The following is a 17,672-nucleotide window of genomic DNA, read 5'->3' on the forward strand; positions in this document are numbered from 1 at the left end:
ACAACACTGGATGTTTGTCCATGATGAGCTGCTCTTTGCCACGGTGCTCAGGCATTCTCCTCGGGGGGATTAAGGCAGTTTGCATGAACAGTTCTTGGCACCCAACCCCTAACAGTTTGTGTTCTGAATCCTGCCTGCTGGGCTGGGGTCACCTGCCCATGTCCTTTGCAGGAAAGCAGACCCAGGCAGAACTTTTCTGCAGCTCCCTCACTTTACTGCCACACAGTCCCACACCCAAACAGGTTTCTCTTACCTCATGCTCTTGCTGTATTTAGGCGTCCACATGTTGTGCCTGGCTGCTGGCCTGGGTGGCTGGAGGCAGACCTGCGATGGCACTTGCAAACAGCAAAGGGTTCTTAGTCCCTCAGTTACAGCACATCCACTTGCAACGTGGTACAGGTTGGAAGGCAGCCACTGCTCCTTCTCCTTGGGTGGAGCAAGGGGCTCTCCCCCCTCCATTTGTCAAATCAATGTTGTTTTAGAGCTGGGGTTAAGCAGTGACATAGAATTACCTGTGTAAAAATACAGTGCAGGGAATGTTAGCTAAGCTTCACTTAGATCACTGCAGATGTGTTATTTTGGGACACATTCATACTGTGCAGTCCTTATTCAGACGAAACTGCAATTGACGTAATTTTTTCCATAATGCTGCTTTTATTTGAAATCATATCTATACATCTTGTACAAATCAAACTAATAATAAGCATTTCCATGTCAGACTCTACTTATGGATTCATTTTGGAATTTATTTTATAGACATGATTTGACTTCAGTGGGATTTATGTCCCTAAAAGGACTGCAGCAACAGGGGACAAATGCTAGAAAGTGGCTTTTTGTCTACAATTCAACATATTTGTTTGTGGAACCCTGAACAGTGTTCTAATCTTCCATCTGAAAACTGCCTTGTCACCTCTTGATTTACAGTATTTTCCTTTGCCTTGCCTCTCTACAGCTCAGTATTTCTTACAAGGCAGATATTGTCAAATCTCTTTCTTGAAACATATAATAACCACCTTTTGTATCAAACAGGCATATAAATTACTCATCTTATATGACAGAACAGAATATAAAGAGTTGAGTATCTGGCAGGGATGCTGAAGAGTGATGTTATTATAACCTTACTGTGAAAGATTTGCCAGCAGAAAGTTACATATCAGTGAGGTAATCAATGACAATATTCCCTTTATTACAGCAAATACCAGAAAAGATTATTGGAGGATGTATTTCCAGATAAATCACTACTTTCTTATTGGGATGTTCAGTAGCCATCCTTGAGCATCACAGATGGGATTCAGAGCTTAAACAGACCCCAGGCAATGAAAGACATATGATCACAGGGGTTGCCTATTAGTGTTAAAGATGTATTTTTCAGATCTTCTTGGGAATTTTCCCAAGATGTTTGTTTTTCAGTGGGAAATGGTGTTCCTGCAGAATTAATATCGCACAGATTTTCAAAATTTCCTTCATGAAAATTACACCGGGAATGGAACAGCTATTTCAATGTGGAATGGCCCAGATGAAACCAAATCACAGTGCTTGGCTTGGAGCAGTTTCAAACAACCACCCATCCTTGCCTGAGCTGCCAACAGACGTATGGGATTTGTGTTTGGATGCTTTGTCCCTCCAGTTCCTGCAGACAGGCTTGGGTCATCTTCTGGCTGAAGAAGGGCACCCACCCTGGCAGCCACAATGTCCCTGGGCAAAGAGGCACAAGGAAGCAGAATGTACCCTTGTAGGAAAAGCTGAAGATTTTGGTTGACGGGGGGAAAAGATTATCGGATCGAGAGGCAGCTTAGAGAAAAGCATCCGTATCAGCCTCTCCATGCCCTGCCTGTGACTCAAACTGCTCAGCCCTCTTTAAGCCTCCGAACCAAGGGGCCTGTGCAAGGGTAATCAGGACAGCCCAACACAGACAGGGAAGAGAAGCCCCAAGCATTGTCTCACCAGCTCCGTCCTTGGTGCCTGTCTGTGTCTGACTGTATCCCGAAGCAGCCCTGTTACCCAGGGTATGGTGGGAATGGCCAGCCCCCCCAAACATCACCTGCAGCCCCCGATCAATAACGAGCAGCATTACCGTCAGCGCTTTCTGCTTGATTTATCGCTGCTTGGAAACATCAGCTGACTTTGGATGGAGCCTTAGGATCAACCTGGCTGAAGTGGAAGAAAAAAAGAGCTAAAAGCCCTTGGTCGCCGTTTATTCGCGGCTGGGATTTGGTGCACGGCTCCATCTCTTGGCGACTGCACGATAGCGCTGGGGTTTGGCCCCGCAGGGTGGGAATGACAGTGTTTCCTTGGCTGAGTGTCACCAAATCAAACAGACTTTGATCTGGAAATCAGAGTCAGGTGCAGCCGGACTCTCGGTGTTGAGCTTTTTCTGCTTAAGGGGTGAAAGTCGCTCACAGGCTTTGGCTGCTCTGTATCCTTTCCCCTCTCTGCCCTGTAGGTGGGTGAGTGTCCTGGAATCAGGTTGGAAGAGCCCTCTGAGATCCTCGAGTCCAAACATTAGCCCAGCACTGGCAAGCCCACCACTGCACCACGTCCCCAAGAGCCACATCTGCGCGTCTTGTAAATCCCTTCAGGGATAGTGACTCCATCGCAAAAATTTGAAAGTGTTATCACCTCAAGAGAGACTTATTTTATCATCTGATTCTCCGGACAGAGGTTCCTCTCAGGCTCCGCATCCCGTGGTATGTCCGGGAGCGATGGCAGGAGTCCCTGTGGTTGCGAGGCTTGCCAGGGCGGCCGGGACACCCGCGGTGTCCCCGCAGAGCCCGCACACGCTCCCGTCCCGCAATCTCTGCTGCCCTCGCATGGCACGTCTAGGAAAGGGAATGAGCAGGCTTTGGGCACATTCGGGTTTGAAGAGGACGTGTGCCAGCAGCGATCTCCACTGCGGGCTCGCAGGCAGTTTGGCCAGTGCTGATGGTCATGACCCTTTCTGCAGTAATAACAGTGACAATTGATCGTCGCTGGATTTTGTCACATTCAAAGCCGTGTTCAATAATAAACCTGAGCTTCTCTAGGAATGGTCTTGAAATACAGACCTAACAGGCTAAGCCATCAATCTGCATGTGTGCAGGCAGGGAGTCCTTGTCTGCTCTTTGGTAAGTGGTTTCTTTCTTTATAATGTCATTTTGTTCTTCACTAATGCTCTCCATCCAAGGTTATCAGGAAGCTAATCAGTGAGACTTCCCAAGAACAAATCATTACCTGGCAAAATACTATTCATCCTGAAGACCAAACACAGCCCTGAGCCCTGCCTTGAAAGGTATTAAAGAAGGCTGTTCCAACCTGACAGTAAGAATACAAATTTCTTTTGCATTAGGGTCTTCTTACTGCTGTTACTAGTAATAATTGTATTTTATAAAAGTATCAAATTACAGCTCTAGCTGTCAAGAAAGTCTGAATAGACTCTGCTTCTCAGCTCTGAGAAAGCCCAGTGCTCCGAGTTTCTCATACTCAGTACCATTTCTAGCTATAAATTTGTAGACATTTGCTTTCATTTTGTTTAAGCTTAATTTTAATACAAGAGTGTTCTTACTGTTCACTCCCTGGGGGTAAATCCCATGGTGATATCTGCAGTGTGATGCACACCTGTGTGCCTGCTCTCGTGGCTGTTACCAAACCCCAAGTAAGCTCGTTGTACAAGGGACAGTAACTACAGCATGCAAAGGACTAAACGTGCTGCCCCATGGGATGTGTGCCACATGCAAATATGGGTCACATGTGCAAGAGCAGATTTGAGAAGATAAGCTGCTAAACTGACCTATGTCTGGGAGAAAGTCAGGCTGGCAGACTGAAACAGCTGAGCTAATAGCTACACTGATCTTTAATCCATCTTTGCTGTAAACTATCTAAAAAGAGATCACCAGGCACTAAGTAGCCTCTGTGGATGAGGTAAATGATAAAACCTGAGAAAAATCACTGGGAAATTGGGAAAGTAATAATTTTGAAACATCAAAACTGCTGGAATTGTATCCAGTGCAAGGCATTTGGCTGTTGGTGTATCTGGAGGTGACTTTGCTGATGCAGTTAGATTTAGTTGCTCACTAATGAATCCCCTTTGAAAGAGACCAGTTGAAAAGACCCAGTGGGTGTGTAGCATGAAGAGGCACTTAGGAGCCAAGCCAGAAACTTGTACAATTTCACTGAGCAACATTTCTTCTAAATGAATCCTGAGCAGAAAGTCTGCTCATACTGGATGTGGGCAGTGAGTGGCATCGTGGTATCACAGAAGAAGCAGCAGAGCAACAAACTAAGAGGATTAGACACAGCAGAGGGACAGATAAGAGGCTGAGGAGGGGTAATTCTCAGGATGGGGATCCTACCTGTGTTTAGTGCTCTGATCATATACCCATACATGATAAGTTTTATACACTGCAGTTTATGGAAATTAGTACCATTGACCAGTGAATCTTGTGCTGCTCCTTCATCTCTGCCCTGCCACTCCCTGCAGGAAAGCAGGCATCTCTCCTCTCTCCCTGTGGACTAATGTGCCTTTTGCAGGGCTTGTAGAAATGCAGTGCACAAGCAACAGATCCTAGTGAAGGAAACACCTGGTACGTTTGGACTCACTGAACCACCACTAGTTTGTCATTAAAAGGGAGGATGGCATAAATGGTCCTAGAAGAATGCACACAAACCCTGGTATGAATAACAAAGCAAGTGCCAGAGTAGCATGGATGATATTTTAATGAAAGGAGAATTTTAGGAATCTGAACCATGCTTGCTGGTGTTCCTGGGTCACTGGCTTGAAACCACAGCAGCCAGGAGCTCCTGGAAGGTTTGCTGAGGGCTTCAGGCAGGAGGAGTGGAATTGGAACTGGAGCAAGTTTCCTGACTGAGACAGTCCACACACCACAGCCTTCTAGCTTGAGGAAGTGTAGTAGAAGGGATATATAAATGTAATGTGACATACATAAATAGGAATATTACTTTGGCAGTCTCTTTCTGTGTTATATTCGAAGTGGCAGCACTTATAAGTCATCTGTTCTATTATCTCTGAGTACAGGATAGGGCCAGTGTTGTTTTAAAACTCAATTTATCATGCTAATTCCAAACCTCAGTGCTGTAATATTGACTTTCTTTTTATTACATAATACTTTGCCTTTGGGAAAGGAGTATAGAAGGTGTTAAAGTTGCCATCAACAATGAACGCTATAAAATATATTTCTTTTTTCCCAACATGATTGTATCATGTGGTAGCTGAAAAAAATAGAGATATGAATAAATACGGTTGGCATATTGGCCTCAGAATTACCAATTCTTTTTTCAGTGCTACACTCATGCAGATTTAGTTTTTAAGTCTAGCAAGATAACTTTTGATAGCACAGATTCCATCTGGAGTAAAACAATAGCCATGTTAGTTGTAATAATGCTGCATTGGTGGTGGAGTCTTGATAAATAGTGTACCACAAATACTGCATCCCAAACACTGCCACCTGTATTTCTGATCCAAAATCCCAGCAAAGTGAAGTATCCTCCTGTCCATTTTGCAGCTGGGGAAGGTGAGGCACAGAGTGACTTGCCTGAGGTCCCCAAGGAGCAACCGCAGGGCTGGGGAGAGCAGAGTGCTGCTGTGATCCCTGCAGGAAGTGTGTTCTGCCATGCAAACCCCGGGCTGTGCAGAGCAGCTGCTGCCATGCAGGGACTCTGGTGAGGGATTGGGAAGCTCCCATTGCAACGAGGTGTTCTGATCCCTTGAAAAAGGCTCAGTGTTTTGGAGTGCTGCTGCTCTCTCAGGATGCCTGTGCAGTGCTTTCTGCAGGAAGTTGTCCCTGTCCTCTTTGTGACATCAACCTCCCTCATATTTGCAGTCCAAACAATCTGAGGGCAAACAAGGAAGGAAAACAAGCAGCCAACTGCTTTCCATGGAGTTCATGGGTTTCTCCTGGATGCTTTGCAAGAGTTTTGTTTAGCCCAGATCCGGCCTCTGCCCGCAGTGATGTGAACAAGCAGAGGAGCCACAACAGCTCCGGTGTGAGTGCAGGTGGCCCAGCTGTGGTCACACAACAGCAGCAGCTCAGGTGGTGGGGTTTGAGATGTGACCTGGTGCTACAAAACCACAGCACAGCCTCAGTGATGTCCTTTGGTTGATTATTCTGCTCTTTGTTCTCAAGGGCCTGCAACATGCCCTACAGAATAAAGAGGATCTGTTTTCTGTGTTCAGGATTTTAGGGTGTCCTTTTGAACAAATTGTTGCAAATCAGCTGATAAAAACGTGTCTGTCATTTCATTAAAAAGGCATTTCCTGTAAAATCAGCTGGGATTGTCACTCTGCCTGGGCTCTCTTCTCATCTGCAGTAACCCAGCACTTTGGTATGAGAAGTATGGCCATTTCTTCCTGTTTTTTTTTTCTTAACTAAAACATATCCAGAAAGACTGCTGGTTTCCTTCAATCAGAGGGAAGTCTAACTAAAAAACATATTTATTATGATGGTAGGACCAGCCTATCCCTCAAACATTCATCTTTCCTTTTAACAGTAAATATGAAAAGGAGATAGTGTTGAACCAACATAGCGCAGGGACTCCACACACACTGAGGAGCAACTGCAGCTTTTTTTTCTCTTCAGCTGATCCAAATTTTTCTGCAGAGCCTGATTTTTGACAGAGTGATTAAAAACATTTTTGATCAAGCCTGGGAAAGCAGCAAATTTGTTCTCAGCACACACATAAATAATGCCATGATGTCTGAAGGTCTAAAAAAATATCTATAAAACATACGTCAGTAAGAAATAGCATTTCCAAGGCAGCTTTGCTCTCAACTTTCCTGCTGGAATATTGAAACAGAGATTATTAGTGTGGATTTTTTAAATAATTGTGGAGGTTTTCAAAAAACTTGTGCTTGGTGATTCTTTTCCTGTTTGCAAAATGTCTTCTTTTTCTTTTTTTTTTTTTTAAGTGAATCATTAACAGATTTCTTACTCCACTTTTTTTTTTTTTTTTTTTGTCACATCAACTTAATATAGAGAGATATATCTTAATGTATTTTAAGTTGTTCGTAGATGTCTTGGCACAACAGATTTTTCCTTTTCTCTCTGTCAACACAAGAATCAGTTCTTTGCTGGCTGGTTGGATTTTTCATTAACGAATTTCAAAACCCACAGTGCTTTGCCTAATTACAGAGTCTCTATTTTCAGCCTCCTCATCAGAAGGTAGATGTAACTGTGTAACATGCAGACTGAATTCCAGGTATTTCAGCCAACTATGCTGTTCAAGGACTACTCTTGTGAGCTTCTGAGTGGTTCTGTTGCATTAATTTTCCACGCCCATTTACAGCAGTAAAGATTATCAGCTTGTTTATTGCTAATAAGTAACAACAACGAAAGGCCAAATTAAAAGCAGTTTTGTGACTTAAAGGGATCTATCTCCAGCTGATCCTCTATTTTCCATTACCTGCAATATTCACAGGGTTAGTTTTGGATTTGTGTTTTCAGATTTTTCTAATCTCCTGGGCTGAGCTGGGGCAGAGATGACAAGAGGCAGACAAGGACAGCAGAAGCAGGGACTGCCGTTTTCCACAGCAAGTGCTGCGAAGATGTGTGTGAAACTTCAGCTTGAAACCAATTACGCCTCAGCTCTTCACTGGTGGGAATGGAGTTAATAATAATCTCTCATTGTCTTCCTGACCTCCTTCTGCTATCATCTGTGCTGCAATCCAAAGGAGCACTGGTTTTAGCTGTTTAGCATTTCTGTAATAACTGCAGCCACAGATGCAAAGTATTCCACTTCAAGTGACATTCTTCAGAGTGAAACATGATGTTGATACCTCAGCTAGCTGTAGGTGAACTCAAAGTTTGCATTTTTCAGCCAAAAAAAAGTTTTCTTGTGTGCCTTGTGTCTGAGAGAACCACAAAACAAAAATGCCTGTCTTTTAAATTCTTAGCCCCACACTTTCCGACTGACCCAAGATGAACCACTGCTGCTGCGCACACATTATTTCCTCTCTTTAAAAAAAAAGAAAAAAAAATATCCACAGTCTGGCAATACCTTGCATTTCCACTGACCTTATCTCTCATCTTTTGGGGGAAGCAAGCTCCTCTTGACAAGAAGGGAGCTAAAAGCAGAGCAGGGCAGAGGCGGACATGGGGTTGGAGACATCACCTCCTCCAGCCCTGTCCTTTCTGATTCTGCTGACTGATCTCCTCCCTGACATCAAAGTATCTCACTGGTGTCCACTGTAGTAGGAGGCTGGAAATGTTTTGCTATATTCTTTCTGTAGTATCAAAGGATGTTCTTTTGCTGCCTTTTTTGTCTGGCAATTTCTTAGCAAAATCTCCTGCTGCAGCACTGCTGCTATTGCACTGCCTGCTGCTAAAGCCTGGCTGTTGTCACGCTACAAAAATCATCAAAAAGCAACTTCAGCTCTTGTCTTTGCTGTGTAACTGAGGCTTTCCTGCCACAGCAGTGGCCAAGGTCTTCTCAGCCCGCTGAAGATGTCTGTCATCAAGTCAGCAGCTCTGTGTGTTCCCTCCATCTGTGCTGCCAGACCAGGGAAAAGCTGCTGACTGGCACTTCCTGGGAGCAGGATTTTCTTTCTTTTCCTTAGAGGTGCTATAAGGAGCTTCTTCTCCAGTTATATTTCTGCATGGCTTTTTATTTTCAGTTTTCTGTATTTTCTTTTTTGTCAAATAGTGCCATGTTTTGTTTTGTTTTCATAAAATGTCTCAAAAATGAACTCTGTTTTGCCATATTCAAACTCTGCTTTGATATAAATATTTGTATTGCGTTTCAATCTGTTAAAATCGTATTTATTTCTAAACACATTTATCTACAGATCCAATTAAAAATTCTGATTATTATTTGCATATAAATAAATTGAAATCCGGTATTATTCAGCTTCAATGTATTCGCTATTTTTAAAATAAAAAAATGAGTCCAAATTATCAGTTATTAACAAAGTGAACCTTCTCCTATCTATTTCCCTCCAGGATAACAAACCAGGAGTTCTTTCCTGGTCTAGCTTTTAAATCCTAGGTTCCATACTTAAACCATTTTCTCTTGACAGCACGTGGGTAAACACAAGCTGAATGTGTTTGCATATATATTATAAATGCATATCACGAAACAGATGTGACTTTTTTCAATTCTCGGGGTTTTGATTTTTTTTTTTTTTCTTCCTAAGGATTAAAGATATTTGACATTTTCTTAAAAGCTCAGTTAGCAGAGTCCCTGAGACTCTTAGTGTTTGTAAAGAAAGTAATTTATAAACACCGAGGATGCAGAAAAAAACTTAAAACAGAAAGAAAGGGCGTCCCAAAAGTTTAGAAACTAGAAGGCAAAGAATTTGAAATTTGCCTAAAACAACCAGAAACTGTTAGAATTGCTGATCTCAGGTGGGGGCATCGTTAACACATTGCCAGGCTATTAACGCATGATGCAAGTGAGTGTGAAAAGGGCTCAGCCCATGCAGAGGCAGCAAGAGGAGAGAGTCCTGCTAGCTGGAAGGGACATATTTCAAAATAAGTGTTCCACTTTTTTGATAGAGCTTTCTTTGCTTTTATTTTTTTTCCCCTGCTAGCAGCAGCCATAACAAAATCTCTCCTTGCAGAAGAAGTGAATGTCATCAAAGGTGACGACTTTTTTCTTTTAAATTTTAAATTAGCTAAAAGGCCCAGGCTGTTGAAAACTTGATTAGAGATTTTGTATGCTTAAGGGGTCTTAACAGTGTGCTTTTACCCAGGTGGAGTCAGAGTACAAAGAGGAAGAAACCTCCGTTTGACACTGCCTCACTAATCTCAGCAGTGTATCACTCATTATTCTGCACAGGATTAAAGGTAAGCTCTGTATTGCTGCCTTTGAGGCTCAGCAGGGCAGTTATCCTTTGCAAAAATGGGGTTAAATAATTCCCCATGTGTGGCAGAAAGGTTCTGGAGAGAACACAGTTGGGTTTAAATTACCTGGCAGAGCCTTCAGTGTTCCAGCCTTTGTCTTCTCTCTCTCCTGTAAAATATTCTGTAGCTTAGTTCCAGGATAAAAGGACTTTCTTAATCATAAAGAAAATTTAAAAAAGCTTTTTTTTTTTTTTTTTTTTTTTTTTTTGGAAGAGAGGGTGGTATTTCAAAATTACTAGTCCAGTCTAAGGAGAAAAGAGGAAACAATTTTTGTATGTGTGTGTGACATTTTTATAATCATTACAAGCACACGCAAGTCCTGGATGCTCAGCTGAAGTTAACCAAGACAATTTTAAATTGTAGATCAGGCCAAATAAGCACTTTTAAATTCACTTTGCTAGGTTCTTTATTCTAGACATTGTCTCCTGTGAAATGAAGAGCATGTTAGAAATCTTCCATGGAAAGAAAGTTGGCTGGTTTTTGTTGTTTTTTTCTCTGTAGAATTAAAATCTTGTGTCTATTTTTAGAGCATCTCATAGAGTGTCTAAGTTCAGATTTTCAGTCAAATGTTAGTAATCCAGAGGTGTTGTAGCTAGTATTTACAAACATATTGTGCAGTTTCTGAATTTTGCACAAATATAATCTGTTTGGAGATGTGAAAGGATTATTTTTAATATAATAAGTGAAACAATAGGATTCTACATATATTCATTTTTATACATTCACACACACATATGTATTTCAGATAAGCAGCAATATGGGGTTGTTGATATCTGTCTGCATTTCTGAAAAATGGTCCTTTGCTCTTCCAAACTGAGGCTCTTCTGAAGCTACAAAGGTAAATTTGCTCCCCAGGATACTCAGAAGTCTCTGTGCAAAAATCATGATTGTAGATCACCCCATGGCAGCTCCCACCTTGATCTCTTGGCACACAGGATCTCTAGCACTGCATGTTGAAAAGATGCTTATCACAAAAAGTGGAACAGAAGGTTTTGACCCTTTGACATGACTCACTCAGTTATGACTACAGTGCAGAAAGATAACAGCAGTTGCAGGAGTGATTTGCATTCTATACAAATATGCTGATCCTGGAGATATAACCAGATGGATGCTTTTCCAAGGCACAGGCATCTGGGAGGCGTATCCCTGTAGAGCATTTCTCATTCTATCCCTATTCAGAAATTATCACTCAAGGATATCATTAATTTTTCAATCATATTTGATTTTAGTGACATTTTGATATGTGTTTTTACATGACTACATGCTTATCTGCATTAGGACCAGCGTGCTGTCACCCTCCCCAGAGAATTCTTGTGCTTTGATGAACTAGAGGGCTTTTCTAAACTTTTCTGATGTAGCATGTGTCAGATTAAAGCTGATCTATGCATGAGTGAGCACAGATGCAAGGAACTTCTCCTCCCTTCCTGTGCGCCCTGAGGGAAGGCCTTGCACAATAATAAATCCCTGCAATCAGCCATGTAGAAAGTAGAGGAGGACCTGGGCTGTCTCTGTTTTATGATCCCAGAAAAGCTTCCACCAGCGGTAGCAAGATCAATGCTAAGAGGAGTTCAGCAGAATGGGAGGAAAAAGGAAAATGACCATGGAGAGAAGCCTTGGTGGTGTTCATGTCACACTGAGCCCCCCTGGGGCTCCCTGGGATGAGCTCAGAGCAGTGGCTGAAGGCTGAGTTCAGCCCTGCTCGTTGTGCCCAGCCTGCCTGAAGATCCCTTTCCTAAACCTCTCCAGGCTCACAGGAAAAATGAGTGAGAGCAGGAGGCTGAAGAAGATGGTAACAGAGCCTTTTTTCTTCTTAATTCACCCGTGGTGCTACTCTGTAGTGGGAAAGAAATGAAAGGCTGAAATTTACCTGGGGGAGAACTGGACTGTTTCCTGCTGAGTTACAACTCGCTTGATTCCAAACTATTGTCAAATGCTGTTTTTTTTCCCAGTCCTTCCCACTCAAAACCACATTATTTTTATGAAATATTTTAATGTAATTGGCTTAAAAAGCGCAGGAGAAAAATTTCTCTGGTTTCCTGCAGAGTCTTCTGCAGTTTTCCTTTTTTGCTGAGGCCTTGTAACATTGGTATCAACTCACTGTTGATAGTAGTGGTAATGAGCTGCTGGCGTCTTATCACTGTGGATGTAGTGACTGTAATATTTAACTCTTCATCTGAAGGTGGGATTGCAGGCCCTTTAAACATACTGGTGTTTTCTGTGGTCAAAGCTGGCTCAAGATGCTGAGTAAATAACTCGTTAGTGCGTGTCTAAAAAAGTGCATTTTGACACTTATTTCAAATATTTTCACATGTATTTTTAAAAAGTTTTTTTATTGAGCATCCCAAACCACACAGCAGAGTTTTCACTTGACTGAAACTTTTGAAAGTATAATTCTGATAAATGAAAAGGTTTCTTCTGGCACAGTGAGCTTTGCTATGAGGAAATGCCATTCCAAAGTCAGGACATTAGGATAAAACCTGGAAGCAATGTTCTGCCCAAGGCGTGTAACTGCTGTGAGATCTTTGGCAAACCTCCTCACCCTCTGGGCCTGATGCCTTTGAAAATGTGATATAATGATTTCCATTATTTTTTTAAAAATTGTTTTGACATCTTCAAATGAACATTGTTACAGAAATTGTAAGGGACTGCACTGTATTTTGTGTATAAGGCCAGTAACTCCTCAGAAGATTTTTTAAATGCAAATCTTGCAATTAACAAGAGACAGGGTGACTGAACTGAGGAGCAGCTCAACTTTTGAGGACTCAGACAAACATTTCAGCAGGCAACAGGCCAGCCACTTACAAGTACAACCTCCCTTCCTTCATGTCAGCTTTTCTGCTAATGACCTTAGTAGTTTACTTTAAGTCAACATTTACTTTAAATATTATGATTAAGTGACAATAATTTACCGAGATTAAAATGCAACTCTGATAAGAATGGAGCCAAGTACACCCTAGAACACTTTCTACAAGAGTTTCTCTTCAAGGAGCCTGAGCTCTGTTATGTTGAGAAGATGTGCTGGGGGTGTTGGACCTGTCACAGTCTGTGATGGTGTTGAAGGTAGATCTGTAAAATTCACTACTTGCATTGTGCTGCTACAGATGGACATTGCTCTCAAAGGTTAGCTTCATGCTACAAAGGCCTTTGAGCCACTAAAGATGATCGAAGCTTCCCAGAGTAGCTGAAGCCATTGCCATGAGGAGCTGGAGTGGCACAGGATTGCTCTGTTGTCACTGGCAGGGACATCCTTCCCCTCTTCTCTCCAGGCTGCAGCAGTTGTTGCTACCTCAACTCTAAGTGTGTGAGTTCTCCTGACAGGTTTAAAATCAGCTTGAGTCCTGCAGATGAAAAGGTCATAAAGGCAAACCTTGAAAATTAAGTTTTCTTTATGAAACATCTGGTTATAGTTTTGCAGCTCTAACCAGAAAATCTAGCTGAGCTAACATACATCCTGCTAATGAGTGCAGAGACTGTGGTGGTTACTAAATCCTTTGGCTACAAAATGTCTGTGACAGTCTCTAAAATATTTCCTGCCTAATCACTCTTTAACATTTCTTACAATTGATGGGGTAAAGATTTCAACTTCTGTCTTCTACACAACAGCTGTTTTTTCTCTGTATCTCCTGTGAGGAAGTGGCACCAGTTTTGTGACCATTATTTATTATATCCACGAGGCTGCCTAGTTAGTCCTGTGCTTCTCTTTCATGCCTTGCTTTATTCTTCAGGGGAAGCAATCAACACTTCATTACCAAATATAAGACAGGGTTGAACTTTTCAATGCTGTAATTAAGAGAGTGTCAGCATGAACACTATAAATTCCCTTTCTGAGAGATTTATGACCAAAATGTAAAACTATAGCTGAAAAACTTGCTTTTCAGATCTTATACTATAAATTGTGATATTTTAACAATTCAAAGGGTCCTAAAAATTTTAAGAAGGAAGTTAAACTGAAAAAAAAAAGAATAAAGGAAGGAAGATTTTATTCTAGTGGTTAACCATCTTCTTTTTTAACACACAGGCTTTGCTGGGGCAGATTCTTCAACTCAGAGACCTAATTTTCCCACAACTGTCCTCAGCATATATTTTCCTCAGAGAAAAAAAAGCTCTACAGTGTTTTTTTTGGTTTGTTTTTTTTTTTTTTTTTTTTTTAAGGACTGGAGATGTCACCTGGTAGTTATCTGTGACTATGAAATCCATAATCCTTACAGGTAACTATGTTGTCTGCTTGGAAGTTCTCACTTTTGAGGTTTGGTTGTTGGATGGCAGAGCTGCTGATTCTGATAATAACTCAAATCTGTTGGGATTGTGAGGATGTCTGAGTACTCTTATTTCAGGTCTAGTGAATGTGCTGAGTAACAGCTGGTGTTTCTAAGAGTTACTCATTTATTGGTTTGGTTTGAAGGATTGCTTACTCCATCTGAGATTTTGTTACATCCTGCAATTTTCAGGATTCACTGTTATGATCCCCACTGCAGCTATGACTCTCTTCAAGATACACATTTTCTCTGGCTATATAATGATTCTTCAGCTTTAAGAGCATTTTATCTAAGTTCATGCAAGAAATGTTGGGAATGGGTAGGTTTTATTTGTCCTTCCAAAACACCAGTGAGGCACAACCACAAGTATGTCCAGACCAAAGTTTTTCTTTGCAGCAGTGTTTTAACTACTGCAGCACAAGCTCTAAATACCATCAAGATGAGGAGCTCTGTGTGCCTGTGTGGCTTCTGGGTTGTTCAAGGGTGGTTCCTGTGCTGAAGCTGTGCCATATGACTGGTGAGGAGACTGTTGGTACCTGGCCAAGTGAAGCAGAACCAGGAGGGGCTGCTGGGGCTGGTATTTGCTGGAACTCAGATTCACTGTCAACGGACCCAGATGACTCCTGGATCCGACAGCTGACATTCAGTGAATACTGCCATCTCCTGCTTGTAAAATGCTCAGGATCACCTGCACCCTTCAGCTCTCTGTGGTGTGAATGGATGTTTGGGTATTAGCATCCACAGCTGGGGAAATTGGCTGCATGGCTCCTGATTTTTGCCACTGTTCACATAACTTCAAAGGCAGCTTCAACATGAAACATTGAAGACTTTAAAGATGAAGAGCTAAAAATAATGTATGGCAGAGACACCATGGTGTGATTAATAATTATTCTGCTATTCTTATTAATTTACTACCATGGCTCCTGTTAGATGTTGTTATGTGAATTTGTAATGGAGTCACACTTTATAAAGAGAAAAACTTTTCTCAGGTTAGACTTCTGGAAAAATGTGAAAAGTCTTCACAGAATAGCAAACAGTGATAAGATTGCAATGATCATCTTTTTGTTTTGCATTTAAAATGAACCACACCTTTCCCAGGTATTGGCTTTCAGGCTTTTCTTCCTGTTGTGGTGGTATATTTTGAATGTGTTCTTAGTTCATTTCTGATAGGTCATACTTATTTGAAACTCTTTGGTACTTTTGAACATGATAAAGGCCTGTTAGTTTGCTTTTGGGAAGAGTTTCCCAAATTGCTCCTACAGAAGAGCTGGACACAATTGATGTTTTCTTCTCCTTCTGTGTAGCTAGGGAATATTTTTGGTGGCATTTGGTGCAGAACCCCCTCGGAGGTATCATCTTCTTTCAGTAGTTTCTGCACGTATAGGGTGAAAGTATCAATTAATGTGTGATTACTGTTCAACTATTTACAATGCTGACTGAAAATACGGAAAACTATTTTTCCCTCTCAATAGGGTAGATTAGTCTGTTAAAAGACTGTGCTTTTCACTCCCTTGTGCCTTCTGCCAGGAAGGAGGGGAGATGAAGAATTACCTACATGAAACTTAAACTCCATTATAACAGTGTTTGGGAATCAGTATTTGGAATACAGGACCTGCCATTGTAACATGGCACAGCTCTTGCAGAAATGGCCAAGATCTTCCCTGGAAATGCTTTGGCATCTCTAGCTTTAATTTCTGGGCACTTGTTTTGGTGTCTGCTGAACTGCCATGACTTGCTCCCTGTGATGACCTTGTCATCCTATGAGTGTAGGAATTTTCCCCAGATTTATCAAATTGGTCTGGGGCAAGACCTATGCATCAAGTTGAACGGCTGTACCAGGGCTTGACCTGCAAGCAGGATATCGTCCTACCACTATTCTTCTGAATCCCAATCTGGGAAACACTTCTAGCATTGCCACTCCGAAACTGACGTGCGATAAAAATGCAGTGGATCACTTGGAGTCAGTTTTAACTTGACAAGGTAATTCCAGCGACAGTGAAGCCGTACAGCCTTTTCCTAAGGCTCAACCACCCTCAGATGAGCAGAACATCAGCTCCGAGCCGGGGGACAGCCCGCCCTGGCAGAGGGGACACCGCGCCGCAGGGTCGGCTGAGGGCATGGGGCTCTGCGGGGACAGTGGCAGCCGGGGGCTCGCCTCGACAGCAGCCCCGGGACGGGGCGAGGAATTCCCAGCAGTCCCGGCCCCGCTTCGGCGCTGAGGAGGACGCGGGAGGGCAGGGCCGGTGCCCCGGGGCTGAGGGCAGCCCGCGCCACGGGCGCCCGGGGTGGCCGCGGGGTCAGGTGGCGCCGCCCCTTCCCGGTGACGGCAGAAGCGGAGCCCCGAGAGGCGCCGCGGGACCAGCGGGACGGCAGCGGGACGGCAGCGCCGGCACTGCCCCGCCGCCGCACGGAGCCCCCGCCGCTGCCGCGCAGGTGAGGGCGGCCCGGCGGCAGCAGCAGCAGCAGCAGCAGCAGGTGCCGCGGGGCTGGGGCGGGGCGGCGAGCCCGGCGGGAGGCTCTGGGGAGGGCAGGCGGGGGATGCGCGGGGCCGGTGCAGCGGAGGGTGAGGGACAGTCGTGCCGGGGGGCGGCGGGCGCTTGGGCTGGAGCGGACAAGGGAGTCTGGGGGCTCCCTGAGGTGGCCCTGCCGCCCCGCACCTTGTGTCTGGCCGGGCCCCGCCGCAGCCCAGGCTGGCGGAGAAGAAGGAAGGAAACCTTGGCAGTGTGGCAGTGCCTGACAGCAGCCCAGCCGTGCGCGGCCCTGCCCCGCCGAGGGCCCGGCTTGCCCGGGCAGGTGGGCACCGTCCTGCGGCGGTTCCGCTCCCCTGCTCGTCCCGCCAGGCCGCAGGGCTCTGCGGGCAGCAGCTGCATCGCAAGAGCCATGCATGGATTGTTATTAATTATTACTGCTGTGGTACTGTGCTGGTGTCACTGGTGTGTACCCATCTGGCGACGTGATGTCCTCAATCCAAAGGCAGAGCTCCGGGCAGAGGATGCAACAAACTTTTTGCAACCAGAGCACATGGAAAAATTTAGAAATTGACTGGAGACAAACTTTGAACTGCACTTCTGGGTTAACTTTCTGTGTCTGGAAAGCACCTGCTGTGTCATGTGGGTGAAATTGTAACAGACTATGGATCCATCAGTGGTTTTCTGAGCTATTCTTTGCTAGCTGGTGTGTTTATAGATTGTGTGTTATCATGAAGAGAGTTACGAGCTGTGCGCTAATCTTCTGCTATGAAGGGTTTGTTTGTTAAAGTCTGGAGTAAATGAAATAAAACTAAGTGGACAGGATAGATTAAATAGAATATGGATTTTTTTTTTTAATGTCCATGTTTACTTGGTTACTTGCAGTGTGTCTTTTAAACTTTTTAGTCCAGATTAGTCAGACTTTTCAATTAAGACCTATCAGAACAGGTCTTACACAAACAGTAACAAGTGATCCAAGTTTTGCATATGGTACAGGGCACCTTCAAAATTTAGCTCCTGTAATTCCTACATTCAAAGGGAAAGAGTCATGTCTGTGTCGACGCTGGAGCTTGTGGCATGTTTTGATGATTATTAACTCACTTGCTGAGTCCTGT

The 17,672-nt window shown here is 43.5% G+C and overlaps 1 protein-coding gene and 1 long non-coding RNA gene across 4 annotated transcripts in view; both read left to right on the forward strand.

Annotated features, from left to right (window-relative positions):
• The first annotated feature begins 9,404 nt into the window (after window positions 1-9,404).
• LOC119705582 lies at window positions 9,405-13,967 on the forward strand. The gene is made up of 4 exons (XR_005258269.1): window positions 9,405-9,571; window positions 9,683-9,776; window positions 10,579-10,671; window positions 13,852-13,967. It is a non-coding gene; the product is annotated as an uncharacterized LOC119705582 (long non-coding RNA).
• Window positions 13,968-16,408: 2,441 nt separating this feature from the next.
• The window catches only part of PLCG2 (phospholipase C gamma 2), a 55,170-nt gene continuing 53,906 nt past the window's right edge, over window positions 16,409-17,672 (forward strand). Inside the window, exon 1 of one of the 3 annotated variants that reach the window (XM_038147943.1) lies at window positions 16,409-16,522. The gene's annotated coding sequence lies outside the window, so the exon portion shown is untranslated. Of the gene's footprint in view, window positions 16,565-17,672 lie in introns of all 3 variants that reach the window. The other 2 variants (XM_038147942.1, XM_038147941.1) reach the window with 2 other exon arrangements.

The sequence above is a fragment of the Motacilla alba genome, chromosome 11 (genome assembly GCF_015832195.1).
Source record: "Motacilla alba alba isolate MOTALB_02 chromosome 11, Motacilla_alba_V1.0_pri, whole genome shotgun sequence".
NCBI lineage: Eukaryota > Metazoa > Chordata > Aves > Passeriformes > Motacillidae > Motacilla > Motacilla alba.